The 24,550-nt window shown below is 39.5% G+C and overlaps 1 long non-coding RNA gene across 1 annotated transcript in view; it reads left to right on the top strand.

Moving 5' to 3' along the window:
• Window positions 1-24,550, top strand: part of LOC134736347 (uncharacterized) — a 77,341-nt gene that overhangs the window by 16,052 nt on the left and 36,739 nt on the right. The window contains exon 3 of the long non-coding RNA XR_010120307.1: window positions 1,827-2,139. This is a non-coding gene — a long non-coding RNA (uncharacterized lncRNA). The remainder of the gene's footprint in view (window positions 1-1,826; window positions 2,140-24,550) is intronic.

Below are 24,550 nucleotides of genomic sequence, written 5' to 3'. Positions count from 1 at the left end.
TAGTGAATGAGGATTTTGACTAATTAACGTGGAAGAAAGTTTTCTTGCTTGGAAAAGTAAGCTCTCCAGTACTTTCTATAATGCTATACTTATGACATTAGAGACTTTCAGGACTTGCTAAAAATCTGAATTGACCCCTGAAATATACCTATTATTGGGGGAACAAGCCCCCAGTATTTCAACGTAGGTTATTTCTATTTTCCATAAGTGTCAGCCAGCTAAGAAATAAAGAGAGACAGTAGAAAGAGAGGAATTTTACAGCTGGGCCACCAGGGGTGACATCACATATCAGTAAGACCGTGGTGCCCACCTGAGTCTCAGACCAGCAAGTTTTTATTAAGGGTTTCAAAAGGGGAGGGGGTGTAAGAACAGGGAGTAGGTACAAAGATCACATGCTTCAAAGGGCAAAAAGCAGAACAAAGATCACATGCTTCTGAGGGAACAGGACAAAGGGCAAAAGCAGAACTACTGATAAGGATACAACAAAAATCACAAGGCAGAGGGCAAAAGCAGAACTATTGATAAGGGTCTATGTTCAGTGGTGCACATATTGTCTTGATAAACATCTTAAACAACAGAAAACAGAGTTCAAGAGCAAAGAACTGGTCCGACCACAGATTTTCCCGGGCGGAGATTTTCCCCACTCTAGTAAGCCTGAGGGTACTGCAGGAGACCAGGGCGTAACTCAGTCCTCGTCTCAACTGCGTAAGACAGACATTCTCTGAGCGGCCATTTATAGACCTCCTGCCAGGAATGCATTCCTTTCCCAGGGTATTAATATTAATATTCCTTGCTAGGAAAAGAATTTAGTGATATCTCTCCTACTTGCATGTCCATTTATAGGTTCTCTGCAAGAAGAAAAATATGACTCTTTTTGCCCGACCCTGCAGGCAGTCAGATCTTATGGTTGTCTTCCCTTGTTCCCTAAAAATTGCTGTTATTCTGTTCTTTTTCAAGGTGCACTGATTTCATAGTGTTCAAATACACATGTTTTACAATCAGTTTGTACAGTTAACACCTCAGTGGTCCTGAGGTGATGTACATCCTCAGCTTATGAAGATAACAGGATTAAGAGATTAAAGTAAAGACCAGCAGAAGAAATTATAAAAGTATTGTTTGGGAACAGATAAATGTCCATGAAATCTTCACAATTTATGTTTCTCTGCTGCAGCTCCAGCCAGTCCCTCCATTCAGGGTCCCTGACTTCCTGCAACAACCTATAAATGAAGGGGGCCTGAGAGACATTCCATGGAAAGAAAATCTTATTAATAATAAAGTACTTGTTCAAGGATCTATACATAGTTCAATATGGCAAGAACATAGAGTGTCATAGCAAGATAAAATGGTGAAAATGTAGCTAAGGAGTTAGATCACCATGAAGTATCTTGTATATAGAATTTATAAGAAGGTGCTGGCTGGCAAGGTCATTCTGATAAGAGTCTCTAACTAAATGGAGTCTAAAATTTTGGCTGTTCAGCAGTAAATGTGGGTAGAGGAGGAGAATGAGTTTCTGTTATGCATGTTGATTTCTGCCTAAAAGTATCTACACATATATGCACATATATATGAGATACGTAAGAATACACAGATATAGACAGATTTAAGAGCCAAATGGTTGCTAGCCACAGCTACTCCAAGTCACACATAGAAGGTGAGCTAGCATTGTGAGTGAGAAACAATGTTGCTTAGTCCTCACTTTAATAATATTGGGTTTGATTATGTTATGAGTGTTTCTTCTCACAGAGTTAATGTTTAGCAAACCCAGACATCTTCTAGGGATCCTCTAGGTGTTGAAATACCAAACTAATTCTGTACTGATTCATTAGGAGCTGTTACACAGAGCTTCCAAGTGACTCCTGCTGGCATTTTGGCACTTCCTTGCCCAACCCAGGGCTTCTTCCTGGTCAGTGAATAAATGGGTCCTGCCCAGCCAATGAGGAACCTGCAGAACCAGGTCTGGCACATGTCCTTCTAGTTGGTTGATTATTGAGCCATTGCTGATGCGCTTGAACATCACCCCTGCCTACTCATGCTGTGACTCGTTGATTCCAGAGGGCACTGTGAGATGTTGTCTTGGAAGGTCATCCACACTATTCTTACCTGAAAAAAATGGTTTTCTGATTTTTGGCACATCAATGGGTAAGTACATTACTAATGAAGTATCAATTAAATTTCTTCATGGTAACTTTGCATTTCTGCATTTCACCTGTTTTATAAATTGTCCTTGAGCATTTAAATGTTTTTATTTTTTTGTGTTTATAAGTTTTACCAATTGTACTTAAAATACAAGCAAGCTGTCAGGGCTCATGCCTATAATGCCAGGGCTTCAGGAGGCAGAGGTTGGAGGATTGATGGAGGCCAGGAGTTCTAGACTAGCCTGGGCAACATAGCGAAACCCCATCTCTACAATATAAAATAAAATAATTAACCAGGTGTGGTGGTGCATGACTGTAGTCTCAGCTACTCTGGAAGCTGAGGTGCAAGAATTGCTTGAACCCAGGAGTTTGAGGTTACAGTGAGCTATAATTGTGGCACTGCACTCCAGCCTGGGTGACAGAAGGAGGCCAGGTCTCAAAACAAACAAACAATTAAGCTGTTTACAATCAGTATTCCTGTCCAGAACACATTGTTTTCATTTTAAATCTTATCTGATGGTGGTACTTTTCAGATTAATGTGTATTTTTAATAGCCACACTGTTTTTCTAGATAGAGTTTCCCGAATTTTGGCCTTGTTTGGAGAATGATTTAGATAACATCATAATATTTTATCCATAAGTATTTCAGTGAGTATTTCTACAAAGCAGTATGACTAAAATACTCTTGTCACATCTGAAAGAAATAACAGTAATTTCTCTCTCTTTTTTTTGAGACAGAATCTTGCTCTGTCACCCATGCTGGAGTGCAGTGGTGTGATCTCGACTCACTGCAACCTCTGCCTCCTGAGTTCAAGTGTTTCTCCTGCCTCAGCCTCCCGAGTAGCTGGGATTACAGGCACACACCACCACGCCCAGCTAGTTTTTGTATTTTTAGTAGAGACGGGGTTTCAACATGTTGGCTAGGCTGGTCTCAAACTCCTGACCTCAGGTGATCCACCCACCTCAGCCTCCCAAAGTGCTAGGATTACAGGGGAAAGACACCATCCCCAGCCAATAATTTCTTAATACCATCAACTATTCAGTCAACATTTGGCTTTCCCTAATTGTCTCTTGGATGTTTTGTTAAATTCACATGTTCATTTAGATCAGTTATTTTAGTATCATTATGAGTAAATGGGTTAAATATTGTTTATGTATTATTATTATTATCATTGAGATGGAGTCTCACTCTGTCGCCCAGGCTGGAGTGCAGTGGTGCGATCTCAGCTCATTGCAACCTCTGCTGCCCGGGTTCAAGCAATTCTCCTGCCTCAGCCTTCAGAGTATCTGCGACTACAGGCACGTGCCACCACGCCCGGCTAATTTTTTGTATTTTTAGTAGAGACGGGATTTCGCTGTGTTAGCCAGAATGGTCTCTGTCTCCTGACCTCGTGATCCATCTGCCTCAGCCTCTCAAAGTACTGGGATTACAGGTGTGAGCCACCACGCCCGGCCTATGTATTATTATTTTTATTGCTGGTCAAATTGCTCCATCTTTGACCAATGGGAGCCTCTTCAAGTTGTCTCATGAGTGATTTGATATATGGCCAAATCACTGCATTCTAAAATCTCTCAAATAATTTCACTCCATATGGTTAAGCCACCAATGTTATATACAAATGACCTCATTTTGCTTTTGAAATTTAAGGTTGCTTTATTTTCCTTTTAATTTGTTTTAAAGTTATGTAAAATATTCACTTATTCCAAAGTCAAGTCTACAACACAGGTTATATTCAAGAAAGTCTAGTTCTTATTTCTGGTTTTTCCCTCCCACTGCAGAGAATCTTTTAATTTATTTTATGGTTTATCTTTAAAGAGTATAAGTGTGTATGTGAGTGAGAGTGTATGTACATATTTATTTATTTTTATATTCTCCCTGATTAGACAAATACTCTACAGCTTGAGTATCCCTTATCCAAAATGCTTGGGACCAGAAGTGTTTCAAATTTTGGATTTTTTCAGATTTTGGAATATTTGCAGAATGCATACCAGTTGGGCATCCCTAATCCAAAAATTCAAAATCCTAAATGTTCCAACGAGCACTTCCTTTGAGAGTTATGCCAGCACTCCAAAAGTTAGATTTTGGAGCATTTTGAATTTTCAGATTAGAGATGCTCAACCTGTATATATTTTTCCTCATCTTTCTTTTTTTCACTTAACATTATATTTTGATGATCACTTCACAGTAGTGTATGGAGGTAATCCCTATTTTTTTAAATAGCTGTGTCAGTTGTAATAGGAAATTTAACTTATAAAGTTTCTTACTTGGTAATAAACACATTTGCATTTAAATTCTATAGAATCAATTCTGTTTTCTGCAACTCTACCCAAACCACTAAAATACTCTAGAGGAAATCCCTCAAATGTACACCAATAAATATCAAAAGAATATTTGATAAAAGCATTGTTTGTAATGCAAAAACTAGAAACAACCTGAATATCTATCCATAGTAGAAAGGATAAATACATGCTGATATAATCATACAATAGAATAGTGCACAACAATGAAAACCAAGGGCTACAGTCATGTGCACTCAACATAAATGAATTTCATAAACATAACGTTAGGCCCAAAAAGGAAGCTTTGGGATATGCATGATATCATTTTTAAAGAGATAAAGCATGTGCAAAATGAAACTATATATTGTACAGGGATACAATCATAATGCTTTAAAAATAATTATAAGCGGCCGGGCGTGGTGGCTCATGCCTGTAATCCCAGCACTTTGGGTGGCTGAAGCAGGCAGATCACGAGGTCAGGAGATGGAGACCATCCTGGCTAACACAGTGAAACCCCGTCTCTACTAAAAATACAAAAAATTAGCCGGGCGTAGTGGCAGGCGCCTGTAGTCCCAGCTACTCGGGAGGCTGAGGCAGGAGAATGGCGTGAACCCGGGAGGTGGAGTTTGCAGTGAGCCAAGATCGCGCCACTGCACTCCAGCCTGCGCGACAGAGGGAGACTCCATCTAAAAAAAAAAAAGAAAAAAAAAGAAAGAAAGAAAAAGAAAGAAAGAAAGAAAGAAAGAAAGAAAGAAGAAAGAAAGAAAGAAAGAAAAAACTATAAGCAAAGAAACAATCAACACAAATTTTAAAATGATAAATTACCAGTGGGAGTGAAATGGATGAGCAGGAAGGGCAATGAGATTAGGAAGGAGCCCACAGAGAGCTTCAAAAGAGATAATGTTCATGTCTTAAGCTAAGCATGGGACGCATAAGTTATTTTTATTTTGACTTATGAGTCCTTTTGACTTATTATAACTCATTCACATATTATAAACATTTTGTATTTATTCAATATTTACTATATTCTCTGAAGAATCATGCATCAAGTGGTAATGTTTAGACATCAAGAATGTGCATCAATGGGCTAGGTGTGTTGTCTTATGCCTGGAATCCCAGCATTTTGGGAGGCCGAGGTGGGTGGATCGCTGAGCGCAGGAGTTTGACAGCAGCCTGGGAAACATGGCAAGACCGTGACTCTACAAAAAATACAAAAATTACCTGGGCGTGGTGATGTGTACCTGTGGTCCCAACCACTCAAAGGCTGAGGTGGGAGAATTGCTTGAGCCTGGGAAGTTGAGGCTGTGGTGAGCTGTGATCATGCCACTGCACTCCAGCCTGGATGACAGAGTGAGATCCTGTCTCAAAAAAAAAAGCATCTATAAGATGAATGAAGTAACTAACTGACAATATTCTGTGAATGTTTATTTGTGGCTTAGAATAAAGATTGCAGAGCCAGAATCATACATATAAAATGTGGACACTGTGCTCAGTGATTCCAAAGTGATGGTGACAACAATGATGTCAAAGGGACATGTGGATAATTTAAATACAGATTTAAATACAATTTTTCTTTTTGAGATGGAGTCTCCCTCTGTCACCCAGGCTAGAGTGCAGTGGTGCAATCTCAGCTTACTGCAGCCTCTGCCTCCCGGGTTCAGGCGATTCTCCTGCCTCAGCCTCCTGAGCAGCTGGGATTACAGGTGCCTGCCACCAAGCCCAGCTAATTTTTTTTGGTATTTTTAGTTGAGACGGGGTTTCACCGTGTTGGCCAGGCAGGTCTCAAACTCCTGACTTCAGTTGATCCGCCTGTCTTGGCCTCCCAAAGTGCTGGGATTACAGGCATGAGCCACCATCCCTGGCCTGAATACAATTTTTTAATGGAACATGAGAGTGGAAAAAAATCAACATTGTTAAATTAAAAGACGTTTTAATCATATGTGATTTATGTATATAAGTAACTAGGTTAAAAAATGAAATATGATTGGCAGATAGACATTTGACTACTGCATACACATCCTTCAACATTTATGTATCCAAGTTGACCGAACATCTTTGTTAGAAAAACCTCCTCTGCTGTAAGTATAGCATATGGCACTGTGGTTACAAGAGGCTCATTCCTCCTCTCTTCCCTTTCTACCTCCTATTTCCACAGGGCAAAACTTTCTTTCTTGGTAGCTGCAGTTATTTCTAAATGCTGTCTCTTGTCACTTTATTATTCATCATCTAATGCTAATAAAGGACCACAGACTCCCGGTACTAACTAAATCCCAGGGCTAGAGTGTGGGTGTGAGTGGTGGAGAAAGGGCTTCAAGATTTGTACATTTGTTGAGCCTACCTAAGGCTCCTGGAGGCCTTGCTCATTTGGCTTTTTAAAAGACTCCTTTTGGCCAGGCGTGGTGGCTCATGCCTGTAATCTTAGCACTTTGGGAGGCCGAAGTGGGCTGATCATGAGGTCAGGAGTTCTAGACCAACCTGGCCAACATGGTGAAACCCCATCTCTACTAAAAATACAAAAATTAACTGGGCGTGGTGGTGCGCACCTGTAATCCCAGCTACTGGGGAGGCTGAGGCAGGAGAATGGCTTGAACTCAGGAGGCAGAGGTTGCAGTGAGCCGAGATCATGCCACTGCACCACTGCCTGGGTGACAGAGCAAGACTCTGTCTCAAAAAAATGAATAAATAAATAAAAATAAAAACAAAAAAGACGCCTTTTGTCCTGAGTGACAAGAGAAGACAAGGAAAGGTTTTCTGAGCATAGCTTTCTATCATATAAGTCACTGTAGTTCTTAGCTTCATGTGCCCAAACTTGGCTACTTCCCATCCTAGTGCTATTCATTTTAACAAGGCCTATTTTTAGAATACCTCATTTTCCCAGCTCCCTTTTTACTTTCTCTTCTATTTTGGCATTTCTATGTTGACTTTCTTTTCTTTGTCTCCTATCCGCTGGTATGTTCCACTTTATACAGTCATCAATCTCCTCTTCCTTATTATCATTTTCTGTGAGCACTCAACTGATTTTTTTTGTATAGTCAGATATTGCTGTGAAGCCTCTAAATTACCCAGACAGCTCCTCAGGGTGGTCACAGATTTTCAATAAATTCTGGATAAGCATTTGTTGACAAGAAAAGATACAATACAAACAGCACTATTTTAACTACCTATTATGCGTGTGCTATTCAGGCACTGTGTCCAGCACCTTCAACTTAGGAGGAAACTACATGATGATATAATGTACAACTCAGTTTTACCTTAAGAAATGAGGCTTTCCAAATTTCCACTTATCCAAACCATCTCTTTCTTTCAAATGGGCAAAAGACATACTGCAAATGCATGCAATACAAAATATTGATACCCTTAGTCTCTTGGATTCATTGTTCCATAGATTTCCAAAACCAGAGCTGATACTGACAGGTATGTACTATGGCATCTGGTCTGATTGGTTAGGCTACCATTCTGAGCAGCCCGTATCCCCACCCTACCAGACACTAAATATTTTGATTATCACTTCTGCCTATGATGCTATAAATTCTTTCCACACTGGATTTCATCTAGAAATGGAAATAATGTGGAACAGTCTAAGCATCTTTTCAGTGGCAGGTAGTTAAGAGGCTGAAACATTCCTCCCTCTGAAAAGCTGGTACCACCTTAGTGGAAGGGAGGGTCACAGCTACTTTCTGCTCCTTGAATTTCTTTATAAGGTCATTTCTCTTGACTGGCAAAATTTGGCGCAAAAACTACAGAATCATTTCCCTGTACATCTAAGAATGCTCATGCACATATTAGGTACCTTAGAATAGCCTTGCCACAATGCCACTATAACTTTCACACTAAAACAAATTGCCATGAATCTTTTTCTCAAGGATTTTCAGAACTGAATTGTATACCTTAAAATGTTTCCATTTTAGAATGCTATATTTCAGCATAGAATTTCCATTTAAAAAGTTCTGCAAGCTTTGGAAAAATAGATGTAGCATTAGATGTATCAAGAGTAGCTCAGTCCCTAAAAGTAAATAGTCCCCAAAAGGAAAATAGTTTGCATAGCTGAGGAAGTAGATGTTACTAATGTGAATTCGGCGGTGTGAAGTCAGGCTCCCTGCCTCTCTGCATGGATGTTTCCAGTATCGAGGGTCAGTGAGGTTTTCATGGAGAATCAGAACAGAGATATGTAGAGGCCCAGAGAATAACCTAGGATGCTGGTGCAAGGTCACTTCATAGTAGGTTGCAGCAAACCTCACTGAATTCGAAACCATTGTGAATGTCTGGTATGTTCTCAATCGGTTTCCCAGAGAGAAGGCTCAAATATGGGGTCTATCTGATTTGAAGCCACAAACTTGGCAACGCTCATTGCCTGGCGAGTATTTAGGTTAAAGCTTTGGTTGTAACAGAAAAGCTAGTGAAGGGAAAAGAGGAAAAAAACTGGGAAAAAAAATAGAAGAGCGTAAAATGCAAAGAAGAAACAGAAAAAACAAAATACAAACAAACAAACAAACAAACTAAAAAGCAGAATGAGAGAAGGAAGATCAGAAGACTGGAGGCCTCTTCTATACTCCTCTGGAGTCAGGAACTAAACCAAGGGCTGAGCCTGCATGTGGAAGTAGCTTACAGGGTGGAAAATATGGGATCCAAAATCAGAGCATATTTAGACAGTCTTCCATGGAGTATTACTTCTCCTGGAAGTGGGTATTGATCCTCATTGAAATGAATCCATTGGAAACTTTTTGTCACTAAGATGAGTTTTAAAAATAGTTGTCTCTGACCATGTAAGTGTAGCAGTCATTAAGAGTAAACTGCTTTAGTGACTTAATTGTATACTTAAAAATTCATATTTTAAGAGATTTAGGACCAAGGCAGTAAATGTAGTATGAATATTTACAGTTGTGTGAAATTCTATGTAGAATTCACACTCCACGGGGTTCACGTCTTAAAGAAAAGTGGGTTATATTTAGAATTCAGGCTGCAATGAAGTGGGTTATATTTATAATTCAGGCTGTGATGAGACTGAAGGTACAAGCTGAAATGAGCAAGTTTTAAATCAGACCAATAGCCATATGTCAGGAAAGGCTGTGCTTGTGTAATTAGAAGTTTTAAAGGAAGCATAAACTGATGACTATCTTCAAAGACCTTGAATTCAAATTGAACCAGTGGTTTAAGTCTCCTGAAAACCCCATATAAATGTTTACAAGTGTTTCAAATAGCAAGATAAAGAGAAACCATAGAGGATTTTTTATGACCTTTCATGTCATAAATTCTCTGAGGAATATTTCTCCTGGATAGGTCTGTCTCACAGAGAGCTCATAAAAATGCAGAATGGTAAGAAATGTTTATTATTTCTCCAATTTTCAACATTGGTTATGGTGAGATTGGCCATGTTTTTTGTCCATGTGTAGAGGTATTTTCTGCTTCATCATACCAAATAGTTTTATCTTCTATATATTAGAGACTTGTTATTAACTAAGGTCTTCCAGAAAGAGAGGATTGATGCTCATTGCTTTCAAGCTCATGCACTCCTACCTAAAGACAGGTGGATGTCTGGGAGAGGGATTCTGTGAATCAGAAAAGTAGAGATAGAAAGACAGGAGAAATTCCTCATCACAAGACCTTCCCCTAAAACCACCTTGCTGAAGGACACATGACACTTACTTTCTCAAAACTCTCAACTCAGATGTGTTCACCAGCTACTTGAAAATCTCTCTCGTTTCCATTTTCCATCATCCTAAAGATAGATCTTATATCCCCAGAAGATCTTCCAGCCCCCATCCTTGTGAAAGAAACTTTTACACATAACAGAGCTCTTGGTTTAGGACACCTATTTTCCTTCCAAAAACCAGAACAATACATCCAAGAGCAAAGAGTAACAATGTGCTTTTTTTTCCGTCTGAGAGAAAGGACCCTTTTCTTTACCAATTAGACAATTGTTTCATCTCTGGGACTTCTTGGACTCATCTGTAGGATTCTAACACTCATTTCTCACCCCAAAAATATTCCCTTAGGCACACTCTTCTTCTCAAATGTAAGTTCTTGTTAAAGCTTAGAGAAGTCATAACTATAGGATCACTCCATATAAGAATACTCCAAATAGATTTTTCTCTGAGGATCATCAGATCATAAATCAACCAAATATGCTTTCATCAGATGAGAAGAATACAAAGTTGTATCCATATAAAATATATATCCTTAAGCTAGATTTACCTATCCACTTCAGCCATTGATCTGTTGTAATCTGTTGCCTTGATGGAAGCATATGAAGAAAATCTCTCCACACATAGATACACAGTTGGCAATGGAAGAAGTATTTCTGTAGCCTTTTCAGATGGTGAATCTTATGTCAGTGAAGTTTTACCTCCACTACATTAAATTTCATTGGTCTATTTGATACTTTGAATGAATCATTTGGCTGTGTATAATTTTGTAACAACCTGTATTGGTCATCTAGAAAATATTGATTTAATGAATTATGCAGATATTCTAAATAGGAACATATGATTATGTATTATAAAAACTTAATTTGTTAAAATCACCAGTGATATCATTTTAAAGGTCTTGAAAAGTTGTCAGGTCCAGGATGGTGGATACAAATTTTCTAAAATTCTAATTTTTGCTTGAAAGCCTGAATTTTACATTTGGCAAAAAAATACTGCCAGTTGTTTTCCTTGAATTGATAGATTCCTTTTATTCATGAGGAAGAAAAACTGCTTCATATCTAAGTGTGAATAACCAGTTTTTTTAGTTTTGTAAGACCCATATGAGCACATCTAGACTCCTGACCCAAGGAAATGTATGTTGTTTCAAATCACTAAGTGTGGGGCAATTCGTTTCTCAGCAACGGATAATTGATACATAGATGTTAACCTAATTTTTCTCCTTAGTGGTTCTACTGATTTATACTTCCAAAAGCAGCAAATTAGAGTTGATATTTTCAGACCTTTTAGATTTTGCCAATGTAATGGCTGTAAAATGGCATTATACTGTGCTTCTAATTTGCATTTTTTGGATTACTAATGTATTTGACCATCTTTTTATGTCTTTGCCATTTTAGTTTCCACTTCTGTGAATTATTTGCTTATATCCTTTGTCCAATTTTTATTGATCTTTAGGGGCTCTTTATTCTTCTATTTTGTCAGATATATGCATATGCGTGTGTTGAAAATACTTTCTGTGGTGTGTGGCTTGTATAATCACATTTAAACATATTGATACATTTTATTTTTTAGAGCAGTTTTAGGTTTGCACAAAATTGAGCAGAAAATACAAAGAGTTCCCACATATCCCCTTTCACTCTTCATCTCCCTTAAAGTTCCCCCTATTATTAATATCTTGCATTACTGTAGTACATCTGTTACAATTAATGAACTAATATTGATACATTGGTATTATCTAAAGTCTACAGTTTACATCAGGATTCACTCTGCGTTGTGCATTGCTATGGGTTCTGACAAATGTGTAATGTTAATATTCACCATTACAGTATCATAAAAAGTAGTTTCACTGCCCTAAAAATCCCCTGTGGTTCCTCTATTCATCCCTCTCTTCTTCACCCTGAGCCCTGGCAACCAATGATTTTTTTTACTGTCTTTACAGTTTTACCTGTTCCAGAATGTCATATGCTTGAATCATACAGAATGTAGCCTTTTCAGACTAGCTTCTTTCACTTAGCCATATGCATGTAAGGTTTCTCATGTCTTTTCATGGCTTGGTGACTCATTTCTTTTTACTGCTGAATAATATTCTGTTGTTCTGTTGTGCCACAGTTTGTTTATTCATTCACCTACTGAAGGACATCTTGATTGCTTCTAAATTTTGGCAATTATGAATAAAGCTGCTATAAACATCCATATGCAGGTTTTTGTGTAGATATAAGTTCCCATTTATTTGGGTAAATACCTAGGGGTGTGACTACTGGATCCTATGGTAAGATTACATTCAGCTTTGCAAGAAACTGCCAGTCTCCCAAAGTGGCTGTACTATTTTGCAATCCCACCAAAAATGAGAGTAATATAGATTTTCATATCCTTTTTGGTCAGTGTGTAATCAGTCTTGAAATCCAAACCAAATTTTGAGTAGGAGTCCATAGTACGTATTTATATATAATTAATCCTTGGGAACTATTATACCAGAAGACATAATGGAATAGTCACATGCTTGTACTTAGATATAGAATCGCTGTCAATGGCAGCTATAGACTGATGGAGATAGACTACATATGGGCAAAGTTGCCACCGGTTATGTGGTTTCCTGAAATAGTGAACATTTTGGATAAATTTTCCAACACAAGAGCATAATTTATACTGTTCCAAGTATTCCTGGAAAATTCAATGCACATTAAAACCTTGCAAAAATTACTTATGTCTCTATGTACAATAGAGTTAGCCTTTAATTTCAGGTAATTATATCCAGGTATTTTGCCTACATAAATGTCCAGAAGAACATTTAAAAATTGTGTGGTATTTTGTCATGCAGGAGGGTGCCATGCATTCCGGAATGTCTAGAATGTGACTGCTCCCTTTCAAAACCATGGCTAAACCTTAACTTGATGTAGTATGAGACTAGGGAATCCACCTTTCCCTGTAAAACTGCTAAGGAAGGCTTCTCTCTAGCACCAGGGTGAGGGCTGCAGAAGTTGGCCATTTGCCACCACTATCTTCTGGACTGTCCACCGGACAGGTGGGATGCACACAGCACCTCTCCTTGAAGTTTATGTTGGCTTCCTTGAGACCCCACCACAGCCACCATTCCCAGTGCACACTGTGATATGTGAGTGGTGCCATGTGCCCAGGAGCTAAAAACTCTGCATTCAAGGCAATCTGGCATTTTCTTTTCTTTTTTTCCTTTTTTCACTATGCACTAGACTTGTAATAACGTTGCATTTTCTATCACACTATCCCCAAATTCTCCCAGCCTCTGCCCATTGCCCAATTTCAAAGCCACTTCTACATTTTTAGGTATTTGTTATATCAGTCTTGGTACCAAAATCTTTATTAGTTTTTGCTATGGTTTGAAAGTCCCTTCCAAAATTCAGGTGTTGCCAATGTAATAGTATTAAGACATGGGACCTTTAAGAGGAGGTGATTAGGTCATGAGGACTCCTTTCTGATGAGGGGAATTAGATGCCCTAACAAAAGGGTTTGATGGAGGGAATTGATGCTTTTTGTCCCTCTAACTTCTGCCATGCCAGGACACAAGTTCCTCCCCTCCATAGAATGCAGCATTCAAGGCACCATCCTGGAAGCTGAGACCAGACTCTCCCCAGACAATAAACCTGCTGGTGCTATGATCTTGGCCTCCCCAGCCTCCAACACTGTAAGGAATAAATTTCTCTCTTCATGAACTACCCAGGCTCCAGTATTCTATTATCATAGCACAAACTGTTGTACAAATTGCTGTTGTAACAAGTTACCACAAACTTAGTGGCTTAAAACAACACAAATTAGTTCTGGAGATCAGAAGTTCAAAATTGGTCCCACTAAGCTAGAGTCAAGGTGTGGGAAGAGCTGGCTCCTTCTGGAGGTTCTACGGGAGAATCTGTGTCCTTGCTTTTTCCACCTCCTAGTGGCTGTTGCGTTCTTTGACTCATGACTTCTTCTTTTATCTTCAAATCTCTGTCTGATTCTGACCTTTCTTCTGCCTTATTTAAGAACCCTTGCAACGACATTAGGCCCATTCAGATAATCCAGGATAATCTCCCGATTTTACAGTTAGCTGATTAGCAACCTTAATTCTTCTTTGCCATGAAACCTAACATATTCACAGGTCCCCAGTAGCAGGATGTAGTCATCCTTGGGGACCATTATTCTGCTTGCCACATTCTACCTCTTCATATTTATGAGATGATAGGAAATGTATAAGTTTTAACCCTAAATTTTCATGACCATTTTCATGAAGTGACTTCCCTGGGCACATCCTCAAGAGAGGTGTGGGGAGAAGGGAAGCTCAAAGATAAGCTGTCGTCAAGGAGACTACTGCCCCAGCACTGCCATCATCATGAAGGCTTGGGGCCAACAAGATTCTCCAGTTCACATATGACTCCTGCAGACCAGCCTCGTATACACTGTCAAGGTATCTCTGCTGCAGTTAATCCACTAAGTTAAGACTGAGTCTGAGTCAGCCTCAGCTCCCTGTGCTCCTTCCCTAAGATTCTTATGAATCAAAAGGGGACCCCTGGTCCTTTAATGAGGAGGTGTCAGCATCCCTGGAGGAAAACCATAATGGATTTCTAGATCTCTGTCACTAATGGCAGTTGGGGGTGATGGTGGTATAATATACATTTTTCTAAATTCCCAGGGCCAACCAGTTCCCAAATCTGAGGGACACAGTTTCTCTCCAGAAATACATTCCATCATGCTATAATCAAATTGTTGGCATAGGAACCAGGCCAATTTTTATAAATGATGCTTTGGCATGTATTTATTCTTATCCACTGTGCATTGATTTTATGTTTTATGTCTTCATAGGACAATCCCATTTGACTGCTTTTTATGCTGTTGATATACTGATGATAGGAGTGGCCAACTGCTTGATCTTCTCAGTGGTGTGCGGGGCATTCTTCTGAAATGCATCTAGACCTTTAATTAAAACAAGTTAGCCTCTGTTGGAAGCCTTCTTGGAAATCCTCTCCGACATGGTACAGTTACAGATTAGGGTGTGTCTGCAGAACCATCCCAAGAACCGTACTAATTGCAACTCTGTCGAGCAAAAGTATTCCATTTAGGTTGACCGAAAGCAAAAACAAACAGGTAGCAGAAGGGAGTTTACTGTGTGGGCACAAGGGGTCTCCTAGACCCCAGGATTGGAAGTGAAGTCAGACTCAGTAAGGAACTGGAGCTAGGAACTGTCAAGCTGTCTAGACTCTCTCTGTATAACCACTGCGTCCTCCTTTCTCTCTCAATAGTCTGACTTTTTCTCTTGCTTCTTGAGTTCAAAAGGCAGAACAGGCCATCCTATCTTCTCCAATTACATCTCCCAATCCCAGCCATATGGGATCTCTATCTCCTTCTCTTTCTGGCTCGCTAATCACAAATTCTGGGGAGAAAAAAAGTCTGATAAAGCCAGTTTCATTCTGATGCCAAGTTCTCATTCAAATAGCACTGCCAGGTACTGCACTAAGTGTCTATACATTTTACAAATTAGCTCTATGTCAGTTTGGAAAATGAGAACAGGATTGTGATTGAGTTGCAAATTATAGGCTATTTGTGTTCTTCATGTAGTTGTGTAGTGAAGGTCATGGAAATGACTTCATTTAATGTGGCAGATGAGCCTTTGGATACAACATAATTCAAATCACAGAGGCTATCTGATTGGGGTAGTTTTGTGATTTAAATAAGCCTAACAAAGCAGGAGCCAAGCTTGCAACAGTTTTGTTAGTTGTTAGAGGTATTTCACTGAGGGAAACATCAGCATAATCACTGAATTCATGCTGGGCTGATGAACAGCATTTTTTTTTCTCTCTCTCTCTCTCTCTGTTTCATTTTCAGCCTCTTCTTCTCCCTCTTGTTACTCCACACTCTACGCAGCTATTTGATAAATCCTTACAGGTGCAGATGCCAGTGATGTTCTTTATGATTTCTCTCAGAAAAAATGACACTTTCAAAGAGGTCCCCTGCGAAGCACAATGATTAATCCGAAAGGGTAGCCCTCTAATGGTAAATTTACCTGCACCTTGGAAGGACATAGCAGAGGATGAAATATTTTGGAGTGTGATGGGCAGAAAATTCCATCCTAAAGCAGACTATGTAGGTGGGTGTCCAGTGGCCTTATTTTATGCACAAGATAGAAGAGAATTTGAATATGTAACTGGAGATTTCAAAGCTGTTCTTTCAAAGATGCTGCTTAAGTTTGTCAAGCGTCGAGTTCAAAACTCGAGAGTTCCTCCTTGTAAAACATCCAGCTATATACTGTTAGCATTCAGTTTGATGAACCGTTAAATGTCCATGCACACCTCCATCTAACTATCCTTTATTTATTTAAATTTTTAGCTCTGTGTAGTGAGAATGACTCAGCTGCCACAGGTAGAAGGAGATGATTTATCTTTCCAACTATTAATAAAATCCCTATCTGCACTAAAGGAGCCCCTGAACAAGGGATCAGTACTGAATCTTCTGGAATGGTGAGAAGTGCAGAACTTCTTCATCACCGTGACTTGCAATGAAAGTTTGATAGTCAAATTGTCATGTGCGTCCATGTGAAGAGACCACCAAACAGGCTTTGTGTGAGCAATAAAGCTTTTTAATCACCTGGGTGCAGGCAGGCTGAGTCCAAAAAGAGAGTCAGCAAGGAAGATTGGGGTGGGGCAATTTTATAGGATTTGGGTGGGTAGTGGAAAATTACAGTCAAAGGGATTTTTTCTCTTGTGGGCAGGGGCGGGGGTCACAAGGTGCTCAGTTGGGGAGCTTCTGAGTCAGAAGAAGGAATTTCACAAGGTTAATCAATTAGTTAAGGTGGCACAGGAACAAATCACAATGGTGGAATGTCATCAGTTAAGGCAGGAATCAGCCAATTTCACTTCTTTTGTGATTCTTCAGTTGCTTCAGGCCATCTGGATGTATACGTGCAGGTCACAGGGAATACGATGGCTTAGCTTGGGCTCAGAGGCCTGACACAAATCTCCGAATATTACTGGAAGCAGAATGCTGATTTTATCAAAATGAACAGAAATAGCACCTCATTCAAATGCAAATATACAACTTAATTTCAAATGAGTTTTTCTAAGTTGGGATATTTTCTGATCCTTTCTAAAAATGCTTCTCCTTAAAAAAGGCCATATCGTTTTGCCCCAAAAAGACAACACATTTTATTTCTTATTTCTGAATTGTTTCAAGGGAGTCAAAATTTTCAAAGCTAAAAATCTATGCACATTTACTTTCATGTTTTACCCCTGAGAAATTAAAACAATATGTCACTCCTAAATAACAATTAGTACTACCATCTGTTACTAAAGACAGATGTAGTCAATAACCTTGTGCCTTTTGGCTTCCTGATTTATAAAAATGTTTTTATTCTAAACCTAATTTTTTTTTTGGAAGAGCCCTGAGCCTTCTGTGACTACTGTAGAAAGCCACATTTCTGTTTAAATTGTAGTATTTCTACAAGTAATCTGAGAAAAGAAAAGAACATACCTATCAGATGATACTGAATTAGCTGAAATTTTAAAACTACCTTAGTTATAAGAGTTGGCCCTCCAAATCCATAGATTCCATGAAATACACATAGAAAATATTTGGGAAAGAATCCTAATAAGAATAACAACACAACAATTAAAAAAACAAATAAAACAATACAATATAACAACTATTTATGCATCATTTACATTGTATTAAGGATTCTAAGGAATCTAGAGATTATTTAAAATATAAGAGAGGACCAGGCTTTGGTGGCTCATGCCTGTAATCGCAGTGCTTTGGGAGGCCAAGGTAGGAGGATTGCCGGGAGTTTGAGACCAGCCTGAGACACATAGCAAGACCCCTGTCTCTACGAAAGACAAAAATAATAATATATGGATGTGTGTAGGGGTTATATGAAAATACTATGCCATTTTACATAAGGGACTTCAACATCTTTGGATTTTGGTATCTGAGGGGTCCTGGAACCAATTCCCTGCAGATATAGAGGGTGGACTGCACTGATTCTTTGTGATATTAGAACAAAATTTAAATACGAATTGAAAAATTAGAAATATGGTCACATAACAAAAAGGAGAGAATTTGGGATAGAAGAGCTAATCACTGATTTGATGCCTACACCTCCATCTCTGAGAGCCTGTTTGTCCCCCTCCCCCTGAGGAGGCTCTCCTCCTTTCTATGTGACACTGACTCTTGTCCAAGCTGATCAGAATGAAGGTGGCCACCTGACCCTCAAAATGAGTCAACCAGACTCTCTCTCATGGGAATCTGGAACTGCAGCATAAAGACTAAGGGAGGTTTGCTTTATGCTGTTAAGAAATATTACTGAGGCTGGGTGCAGTGGCTCACCCCTGTAATCCCAGCACTTTGGGAGGCTGAGGCAGGTGGATCACAAGGTCAGGAGTTCAAGACCAGCATGGCCAACATGGTGAAACCCCATCTCTACTAAAAATACAAAAATTAACCAAGTGTGGTGGCACTCCCCTGTAATCCCAGCTACTTGGGAGGCTGAGGCAGGAGAATTGCTTGAACCCAAGAGGTGGAGGTTGCAGTGAGCCAAGGTTGCACCACTGCACTCCAGCCTAGGTGACAGAGCAAGACTCCATCTCAAAACATAAACAAACTGGCCAGGTGCAGTGGCTTATGCCTGTAATCCCAGCACTTTGGGAGGCCAGGGTGGATGGATCACGAGGTCAGGAGATAGAGACCATCTGGCTAACATGGTGAAACCCCGTCTCTACTAAAAATACAAAAAATTATCCAGGCGTGGTGGCAGGTGCCTGTAGTCTCAGCTACTTGGGACGCTGAGGTGGGAGAATGGCATGAACCCGGGAGGTGGAGCTTGCAATGAGCAGAGATCAGGCCACTGCACTCCAGCCTGGGTGACAGAGCGAGACTCCATCTCAAAAACAAAACAAAACAAAACAAAAAAAACTATATATATGTATGTGTGTGTATATACATATATATACATATATATACGTATATATTACTGAGACATGATGTCAGGAATAAAGGTGAGTTCCACGATAAGACAGAGCCACATGCAAGAAAATTAAAGAAGAGCAGGAATTTAGAGGCTCACGGAAGTGAGTCTGATCCACAGAAAGAAAAAGATGAGAGATCATCTCTCCAGCCACTTCATTCCTTCACTCTGCCTTCAATCTTCCACCATTCATCAGTTGCAAGGGACAGGGTTATGAGAGATGAGGCAGAGGGATACACTAGGACTTGACTATAAAGGTGGACAAAAGCTACATTTAGGATTTTGAACTTTATCCATAGGGTGCTGGAGGATATGAATCCGAAGTGGCCTTGAATAGATTTGTTCTTGAAAGTTCTCTCTGGGTGCAGAGTGGAAAATCTGTTGCAACGAGTAGACAGTGGATGCCTGTGGCTCTCAAAGCCCATGAGGGTTGAGAGGTGGGTAATGGAGAGAGTAAATTCCCGCTAGCTTTTATTTCTGGTGTGCCTCAGCTTCCAGTGTCCTTTAAAAGAACCTCCCCTTTCCTTGAGATTTTTCTGTTCCTTTTTGTTCAGCAACAAAATAATCCAAGTTTTTAAGCAGAACTCCTAGGTAAACATTTCTACATGGTGTCCACAGTCACCTTAAAGTCACCACAATGGAACGCCAAGCCACCTAGTTCCTCATCCTGTTCTTACTTCAATGAGTCTCATAAAACTGGGATGTACTCTTGGCCCCCTTGTCTCTTCAGCCCCGTACATCTAACCAGTCTCTAGGTTCTAATTTTTCCTCCTAGTACATCTTAAGTCCAGGCTCCCCCTCCTTCCTCCATCCCTACTGCCCGCTGTTCTCTCCCCAGCCTTTTCCATCCCTCTCCTGAACTGTTTGTTATTTCCGGTCTCCCCACCTCTCATCTCTTCCATCCCTCATATACATTTCCTATAGATGCTAGTATTGGGGGAACCCACCCCCAATATTTCAACATAGGTTCTTTCTATTTTCCATAAGTGTCAGCCAGCTGAGAAATAAAGAGTACAAAGAGAGGAATTTTACATCTGGGCCACCAGGGGTGACATCACATATCAGTAGGACCGTGATGCCCACCTGAGCCTCAAACCAGCAAGTTTTTTATGAAGGGTTTCAAAAGAGGAGGGGGTGTAAGAACAGGGAGTAGGTACAAAGATCACATGCTTCAAAGGGTGAAAAACAGAACAAAGATCATATGCTTCTGAAGGAACAGGACAAAGGGCAAAAAGCAGAACTACTGTTAAGGGTACAACAAAGATCACAAGGCAAAGGGCAAAAGGAGAACTGATAAGGGTCTATGTTCAGCAGTGCACATATTGTCTTGATAAACATCTTAAACAACAGAAAACAGGGTTTGAGAGCAGAGAACTGGTCTGACCACAGATTTTTCCAGGGTGGAGTTTTTCCCCACCCTAGCAAGCCTGAGGGTACTGCAGGAGACCAGGGCATGTCTCAGTCCTTATCTCAACCACATAAGATAGACATTCCCAGAGCGGCCGTTTATAGACCTCCCCCAAGGAATGCATTCCTTCCCCAGGGTATTAATATTAATATTCCTTGCTAGGAAAAAAATTTAGCAATATCTCTCCTACTTGCACATCCATTTATAGGTTCTCTGCAAGAAGAAAAATATGGCTCTTTTTGTTCGACCCTGCAGGCAGTCAGACCTTATGGTTGTCTTCCCTTGGAAAATCGCTGTTATTCTGTTCTTTTTCAAGGTGCACTGATTTCATATTGTTCAAACATACGTTTTACAATCAATTTGTACAGTTAGCACAATTATCACAGTGGTCCTGAGGTGACGTATATCCTCAGCTTATGAAGATAACAGGATTAAGAGATTAAAGTAAAGACAGGCTTAAGAAATTATAAGGCCAGGTGCGGTGGCTCATGCCTGTAATCCCAGCACTTTGGGAGGCTGAGGCCGGTGGATCACGATGTCAGGAGATCAATACCATCCTGGCTAACACAGTGAAACCCCGTCTCTACTAAAAATACAAAAAATTAGCCAGGCATACTGGCAGGCGCCTGTAGTCCCAGCTACTCAGGAGGCTGAGGCAGGAGAATGGCGTGAACCTGGGAGGCGGAGCTTGCAGTGAGTCGAGATTGCGCCACTGCACTCCAGGCTGGGCGACAGAGCGAGACGCCATCTCAAAAAAAAAAAAAAAGAAATTATAAAAGTGTTATTTGGGAACTGATAAACGTCCATATTAAAATGAAATCTTCACAATTTATGTTCCTCTGCCGCAGCTCCATCCGGTCCTTCCATTCAGGGTCCCTGACTTCCCACAACATGCCAGAAGGGGCTTTTCAAAATGTAAATCCATCCATGTCACTCCCTGATGAAAAGAAAGCATGAAATAAAGCAAGCCTGGTTTCAAAGCTCTGCACCTTCTGGCCCTAATTTATCACTCAGACTTACAGCCTGTCATTCTCCAAACCAAACCTTGCAAATCCATTAACTTTTCATTGGACTTGCTTTCTGTTTTCTTGTCTCCCTTCCTTAATTCATTCTATGTCCTTTACCATGAAGTATATTTCCTACCACACATTTTCTATGCAACTTCTAGTCTCCTTCAAGTTCAGGAAGAAGAAAACTTTATTAGATCGTAGAGCATAGGGCAAATGTGGTTACAGATGTCATCTGAGAATATTGTTATTATTGCCAAAGTGCATCATTGTTGAGGATTTTATGTGAGATTCAAAAAGTGGACAAAAGTCTAAAGGATATTAGAAAATTACTTTTAGGTTATCAGGTCCGCTATGGAGCTTTTGCAATTATATGAGACCTGGAGCTAGCCTCAAGAAGATCATGATCTGGCAAGTATGCAATGATTACTTTGTTCACTATAGAGTATTTTCCAATATAGTGTACTTTCTTGGAAACGATTCTTTTTATCTTTGAAAGGTAGATGTACACACACCCAGGCTGTTCTACACATTGCTGGCTTGAGACCCAGAGGCTTCTAGAAAACTAATCTTTATTCTGGTTCTCAGCACAGAGTCAGAAGTGAACTTGAACCATGCTGGGAGAGCCTGGGGAGGAGGAAGATAGTGTGTTGGTCCTTGAGGTTGTATTGTTGCCTGTATAACTATGATGAATGAGGTGCCCCAGCACAGATGAGGTGATCTCTAACACACTCCAGATGAGGACTGCCTGGGAGGAGGGAGTTAGGCTTCTAGGGCCATCTGCAGTTGTACATCCGCTGGTCAGGGTTTTTGGAGTCTAGAAGAGAAGCTTGCACCTCCAGCTGTCCTGGATGATATTGCCGATCTCTCCCATGTGTCATGACTTTACTCTGTGTCCTTTCTATGAATAACCTTTTTTACTTACCTAGGTCAATCTCTTCCCAAACTGCGGAGATCTGAGCCAATACAGACATGTGTCAACATGGTATCAGCTTTCTTTATTTATGTATTTGATCCCTTCAGGTTTTCTGAAAGTTATGCCTTTAAGAAGTGCTGAGCTCTGATGTTTTCCTAAGTGAATTCTTTCAAATGTTCAAGAAATTAAGATAATTATGATCCTTTTATAACAGTACCAGAGCATAGAGCATGAAAAGACTTTTATAAAACCAGCATATACATTTTGACAAAAATAGCACAAAAAGAAAATTATAGACTTCTCTCACATGTGAATATCTATGCAAAAATCCTAAATGACAAGGCAAATAGAATCCAACAATAAACTAAAAGAGTACACAAGGCCAAATGGGTTTATTTTGAGACTTTAAGAAAGGTTTAATATTAGGATATTTGTTAATGTAACTCACCATATATATAGGTCAAAAGATAAAAATATATAATCGCATTGACAGGTATAGGAGAGGTATTTGATAAAAGTCAATGTTTATTCTTGACTTTAAAGAAATCATAGTAAAATAGGAATAAGTGAATACTCCTTTAGTACGACAAGAGTACATCTTTCCAACCGAAGTGTAGGATTATACTTATGGCAAAATACTGGAAACAGTCATATTAAAATCACAAATAAGGCTAAGATGCCACTATTACTACTAGTATTTGACATTAATTTACAAAAGGTAATCTTTTCTTATATCAGCAGTAATTAGTGAGGAAATAAAATGAACAGATCAAGACTTCTCACCATAAAGATGTTTGCAAATATCCCTACAGAGGGATTTAAAAGAAGACAAATAGTGAGGTATTCTCTACTCAGGGATAGGAAGGCTTATTGGACATACCAATTCTTCCTAAATCAATGTGTGCATTCATTCTTCTTCTTCTTCTTCTTCTCTCTCTCTTTTTTTTTTTTAGACGGAGTCTTGCTCTGTCACTCAGATTGCAGTGGCATAATCTCAGCTCACTGCAACCTCTGTTTCCTGGGTTCAAGCGATTCTCCTGCCTCAGTCTCCTAAGTAGTTGGGATTACAGGTGCCCACCACTACTCTCAGCAAATTTTTGTATTTTTAGTAGAGACGAGGTTTCACAGTGTTGGCCAGGCTGGTCTCAAACTCCTGACCCCAAGTCATCCACCCGCCTCAGCCTCTCAAAGTGCTGGGTTATAGCTGTAAGCCACCACGCCCAGCCCAATGTGTACATTCTTTAGGATCCCCACATAAAATTAGATTTGGGGTGGAATTTATCAAAAATAATTCCAAAGATCATCTATAAAAATAAGTGTAAAATAATATTAAGGAAAATTCAGAAAGAGAAGAGTCACAGGAGTAGAACAGCCTTATAATATTAGGCTGTGTTATGAGGCAGTTTAATGTAATGGCTAAGGGATAGTCTCTAGGGCCAGACAATCTAGGTTCAAATCTTTACTATTCCACTTAATATGTGTGTGCACTTAGGTAAAGTACTGAAATTCTCCATGCCTATGTTCTACTTGTAAAACATGTAAAATAGTACCTGTATAGAATAAGCATTCAACAAACCTTAACTGTTGCCATTATGGAGTGACTTTAATTAATAACATAGGATATTTGCATTGTAATAGATGGTATAATCAATGGAAAGGAATAGAGAATTCAGAAAAAAATGCAAGAATTAATAGGATTACAGTATACAAATAAAAGTAGCATTTCAAATCAGTAGGAAAGGTGAATTACTAATAATGTTGGACCAAGTGGTTAGCCATTAAACTTGGATTCTAATATTACTTACATTGCATTTTATTAACACACATTATATTATAGCTCAGAACAATTTTTGGCTGCAGTGAAGACTTAAATGTAAGAAATACAATCACAGAGGTACTAATAGAGAACATGAGTAAAAATTGTTTTTATAATCTTGGGATATGGAAGGTCTTTACAAGTAGGCATAAAACCAGAATCCATAAAGAAAATGCTAATAAATATGCTTGTGTGAAAATTTAAGCTTTTTTATGGTGAAAAGAAAACCAACAATCAAAATAAAAATAAAAGCAGCCGGGTGCAGTGGCTCACGCCTGTAATCCTGGCACTTTGGGAGGCTGAGGCAGGCAGATCACGAGGTTGAGAGATCGAGACCATCCTGGCCAACATGGTGAAACCCCGTCTCTACTAAAATACAAAAATTAG

The sequence above is a fragment of the Symphalangus syndactylus genome, chromosome 4, assembly GCF_028878055.3.
Source record: "Symphalangus syndactylus isolate Jambi chromosome 4, NHGRI_mSymSyn1-v2.1_pri, whole genome shotgun sequence".
NCBI classification, from domain to species: Eukaryota; Metazoa; Chordata; class Mammalia; order Primates; family Hylobatidae; genus Symphalangus; species Symphalangus syndactylus.
The sequence above is the reverse complement of the archived record's forward strand: the minus strand, read 5'-3'. Positions and strand labels throughout refer to the sequence as shown.